Below are 5,866 nucleotides of genomic sequence, written 5' to 3'. Positions count from 1 at the left end.
AGGCAATTCCAAATTGTTTGGACGTGTTCGGCGTAAGTTTAGAATTTGAAAATTTAAAAGAGTTCATTAATCTTGAATTGAGGTGCGATTCATAGTTTTACTATTTTTATGAGTGTTTGAGGTCTGGAGTAGGTCCGTGTTATATTTTGGGACATGTTGGTATGTTTGGATGGAGTCCCGAGGGGCTCAAGTGTGTTTCGGATTGATTTCGGAGGTTGCATAAGCTGCTGGTTTCTCTGATTTTTCTGGTGCTCCAGTTAAGCTTTGCGATAGCGGTAGAACAAATGCGATCGCGATGAGTATTTTATCAGTTGGGTTCGTTGTTTATCGCGTTCGTGAGGGATTCATCGCATTCATGTATAAAGGAATTTGGGCTGGAGATATTTGTTCTTCATATTCACGTATAAGGCTCGCAATCGCGTTTCAACAAGGGAACTAGGAGTTTTGGTCATCGCATTCGTGTGGGAAGCGACGCGTTCGCGAAGGTCTAGGCAGTGTGGAGCTACGCATTCGCATGGAAGGCGTCGTGTTTGCAATTTGTTTTTAGACTAGAGGCAGATTTTGGCTTCACGATCGTGAGGATACTACCTCGATTGCGTAGGGTAATACTGGTCAGTGAATATAAGTACTCTATTTTAGACTTTAAGTCATTTTTATGACATTTCGAGATTTGGAGCTAGGATTTGAGCGATTTTGTAGGGAATTTTCACTATTTGAATTGGGGCAAGTATTTTAGCTCAGTTTTGATCATTATTCATGATTTTATCTTCGCTTTTGGTATTTGATTGATGAATCTAAAAGAGAAAATGTATGTTTTTTCTAAAGTGAATAATTGGGTTTCAAACATTGATTTGGAGTCGAATTTGAGTGAACTTAGTATGGTTGGACTCGTATTCGAATAAGTTGATAGAATTTATGAGTTTTGTCAGGTTTCGGAATGCGGGCCCAGGTTGGATATTTTGTTGACTTTTAGTATTTGATTAAACATTCGACCTTTATCGTTTGGGTTTGAGACATATGGTTGTTTGGCTAGTTTCGAGCCATTCGGGGGTCAATTCGCGTGGGGTGACGCTTTTAGAGTGTTTTTTTGGCTTGCTTGAGGTAAGTATCTTACCTAAACTTGGTTGAGACACTAGTTTCCTGAGTTATTTGTGATAGCTACGTGTTGTGGATGGTGCATATGTGTGGGGTTGAGCACATGTGTGTCCATGGGGGTATTTTTCATGCTCGGGGTAGTATTTAGGCTATAGTATGCTTGGATTGATTGCTAAACTTCATGTTGTGGTGATTCTTATTTTTGTACCTCTGTTGTGGGCTATTTGAGCCATGTTTGACTTTATATAGAGGTTAATCTCCTGGTTGAACCTGATAATTGCTACTTTTGTGATGTATTTGCCTCATGTGAGCTATGATAACACATTTTGCACATGCATACACCTTAGCATGTCACTTATACCAGTCTAGGAGTATGAAATTTGATGTTCTTTTATCAAGTACATGTATTCTTATATATTTGCTTTCTGTGGGATATGGATTGGACGGGTAGTCTGTGACCATGCCTGCCGGATTGTGATATTGAGCCTATGACCATCTTGGGTGGATTGTGATATTGAGCATATGACCGCGCTGGGCAGATTATGATATTGAGCTTGTGACCACGCTGAGCAAATTATGATATTGGCACGTGAGTTGTCTGTGCAACACGTGAGTTATCCATGTGGTTGATATTATTAGCACGTGACTTATTCGTGTGGATCCATAATATTGATATTATTGGCACGTGAGTTGTCCGTGCGGTTGATATTATTAGCACTTGAGTTGTCCATACAGCATGTGAGTTGTTCGTGCAGCATGTGGATATGGATCCATCCCCCTAGGGTCACCCTCTCATGTTCCTTCTTGATGGTGTACATGCGGATTGTGAAAAAGCGACGACTTTCTGTTTGATGTGGGCCTTGGGAAGGCTGATCGGTGATTTGGTTTGGTTATTGAGATATTGATGTGGGCCTTAGAGCCGTATTGTGATTTTTATTTTGATCAGGTTGTGCGTTGCAACAGATTGATATTTAGTTATTACAATTCATCTTTACTTTTAATTTCCTTGGATGTTTACCTGATTTATTTGCATATCTTTCTTATATGCTGGATTGTTGACCGAGGAGAGTACATTAAGAATATCGTATGTACCAAGATTTTTTTATCTGTGATTTCATGATTTGATCATATTACTATTCTATACTTGTTGGAATTTGTGAACTGTACAGGTGATTGGCAAGTATCATTTATAATTCTTGCTTTTATTACCTGTTGATACCCATATTTTTCCTATAATATCTTTTCAAAATTCATATATACATCAAAACTATGCATGAGCATCAATTAATATTTTTCCATAATTTCTGTATTTTTAAGGATTTTAATTAATTTATCCAGTATTTTTATTTATATAAATAATTACTAATTGCATCACAAATGGTTTTATAATAATTTTGTGGCTTAATTTTATCATTTATATTTGTACTAAGTTTTAATTATTTCACAAATAGCCACATTTGCATTTTTGGGTTATAATTGCAATAACTTTGCAATTATAGCCCATGTATGCATTATTACATTATTTTACCAGAAAATAGCTTTTTATATTTTTTAAAATACTAAATAATTGTTTTAAAACATTTCTAGGCATGAAAATAATTTTTTATAGTCTGTTAATTATTTTTTAAAATTACTTTATCAATTAATTGGGTATTTAACAAGTAGCCCTTTTATTCCTTTTATTTTCTGACCTAACCCATTAAACTAGCCCAAACCCCTTAATAGACCAGCCCAATTTCAACCCCAGGTCCAATCTATACCTGCCCGATCCAATAACCCCGTTTAATCGTGGCCGTTGATCATTTAGATCAACGGTCCACAACAATACTTACCATTATAATTCAACAGCCAACCCTAACCCCCCCTCACTCTTTCATTTCTGCCGTCATTGGTTTCTCTAGCCTCTCCAATTCTCTCTCAACCCAACCTAAACCCTAATCACCGTCACCGGCAAAAAGCTCCCATCTATGGAGTTTTCGTGCATTCTCCGACCACTACCAGCCTTCTGTACCCCATAGCTGTTTGATTACATAGATCATTGAGAGAATCTCATGGAGATTCAACCTGGTTCTTGCAAAAATTTGTCTATAGGCTATCTGTGGCCTTTCTCGTTTATATGTATAGGTTTCCTCTTTTTTTATTTTAGTGTGAATCCATAGTTTTTGACCGATTTTCTTTTACCTCTACTATTTTTGAAAACCCTGGTTTTACTATTATTTGAATCTGTTCAGATCTTTATAGATCTGAAATGATTCGAGTATTATCGGGTGTTTTCCCTTGAAAATCTTTGTTTTAGTCAACTGCTTAGATTTATTTCACTCTTTCTGAAATTAGGGTTCGTCCCAGACTTTTCTTCAAAGAGTTTTTTCTAACTTTTCAGTGTTTAAACTAATTGCATTTCACTATCTTGACTGATTCTTGGGTCTATGCTTAAACCCCCAAATGTTTCTGTTTGTGACACTGATTTCTTCGAATTTTTCCCATTATTATGTTTATTTCTGTGAACCAGTCATATTGACTAATTCTATTTAGGGATTTGAACAATCTTTCTTGTTAAAATCAATACTCTTTGGGATTTTTACTTGATTAATTGCTATTAGGGATTTGAACAATCTTTCTTGTTAAATTCAGTATTCTTTGAGATTTTTACTGATTGATTACGATTAAGGATTCAGATAATTGTCCCGTTAAAATCAGTATTTGCTAGGATTTTTACTTGTTTCCGTATTTGTGACCTTGATTAATTATACTTGCCTTAATTAAATATCATTACGATTTGGGATTTGACTGACTCCCTATATGGTATGGTATGGTATTGATTTCTTACCTTAGTTAAACCCCAGTTTTGACCGTTAACTGACTCTCCCCAATTAAGAGGGTCTTTTCCGGATTTCTCAATTGGAATTGATTCTATAATTGGCTGATTGATTCTAATTAATTGAGCTGTGATTTTCTTTACCTTATTTATTTTACTCCCTAAGTGATATATATACACTCTCACTCTGTCTCTTCAAAAGACGAATATAGTTTACCAAAAACTCACACTCACACATATTTTGCTCTCATCTCTCTGTTACTTGTGCTCATTGCTAGTCTAGCCGGCTGAAAGCCCTAGATTACTGAATCCTGCATACCTTTTATCTCTTATTTACTTCCCTTAACTGGTATGTTTCTATCTCTAATGTCATTATGAAGTTGAACTTATATGATTCTTTGTTGCTCTATTCCTGTTAATGTCCATATCTCTTTTGTACTAGTCTAATTGCCTATGTACGTAATTCTATATTCTTTCCTGTTTACTGCGTTGATCAACATGTTTAAGTTTCACTCTTTCTTGTTCATTGTTTTAATCAGCATGTCACTTCTGCTTGAGTATCCAATATTGCCTTAAAACAACCTGTTTACTTTGTGTCTAAGATTCTTGTCTTCCCTGTCCTATAACTCCAACTAGTATGGCTACTTTGTGTAATTGAATTAGTATTTTCCTTGGCCCTTTCTGTATTACTCAGCATGATTACTTCTGTATCTAGGCCTATGTCTCACTGTGTTTAACCAACATGTTTATTGCAGTGCTTAAATCCTATGTTTTCTTATCTCTTGCATTAAGTTAGTATGCTTACCCTATCACTAAGTATGACTGTTAGACTTGAGTGATTCCTGTTTAGACCCTAAATCAGTGTCCTAGTGAATTGTTATCTATCCTTGCCTGCTCTATGTCATAGTTAACTAGCATGATTGCCTTCACCCTGCTCCTATGTGCTCCTGATTCATGATTGTGTGCTCCCAACCCCTGCTCCCTCTATGTGTTACCATATGTTCTTAGTATGATGTATGCCCACCTAGAGTTAACTAATAAACTAAATTAAAGTTGGGTAATGTGAATCTTGAGTTTGAAACTTGGTGACTTTGTTCTGCGTGTTTTGGTTGGCTGAACCTTTACTTAGAATGTTCCTAAACTATTTTCACTCCTAAATGTTTTCACTTTCAAACTATTCTCCCTCCTAAACTGTTTTACTTCCATAATGTTTTCCTAAAGTTATTCCTACTCTGTCAAACACTCTCACTCCTACTCTTAGAATACTTAGGATTCTGCCCCTCCAGTGTGTGTACTGCCTAGGAATCCATGAGATTCCTCCGAACTCTGGCACACTGGGGCTGTCCCTTCCACATTGCACAAAAACTACTTCTCTTTAAAAGGATCTTGGTGTGAGCATTGCCCAGGGTCCTTGAGGCCCTTGGGAACTTTGACACACCAGGATACCCTCTCTTGGACACTATGAGATATGGTACTTTGGACTGTTTGAAGGCCTGGTTTTTTTTCCAGGTTTACTTTGGGCATATCTAGGCTCCCTATAGTATAGTGTTATTTATTTCTGTAATTCATTTATGGTCTGTAATAATAATTTTTGTAAACAAATATTGGGGATATTAGTAAAAAGGAGGGATTTTTATATATTTTTGTGGGTAAATTGGGTAGAAATCATGCTATTAGGATTATTATGACTATTCGTTTGCATTAGAAATCATGCTCTTAGAATCATGATGCTTGTCTACTTGCATTAGAAACCATGCTTATAGGTTGTTTTGTGCACTAGAGAATATGTTTATAGTTACATCATTTGTTTCTGAAACTTCTGCTTTCTAAAGGTTCTGCATAATCATGTCCACTTAGAAATCCTGTTACTAAGTTACTGCTAATTTTGCCTAATAATCACATTCATTGTCTTATGTGCATTAGAAACCATGCTTTAGGTTTTTATTGCATTCACCT

Source organism: Nicotiana sylvestris, chromosome 9 (genome assembly GCF_000393655.2).
Source record: "Nicotiana sylvestris chromosome 9, ASM39365v2, whole genome shotgun sequence".
NCBI lineage: Eukaryota > Viridiplantae > Streptophyta > Magnoliopsida > Solanales > Solanaceae > Nicotiana > Nicotiana sylvestris.
Note: the sequence above shows the minus strand (reverse complement) of the source record.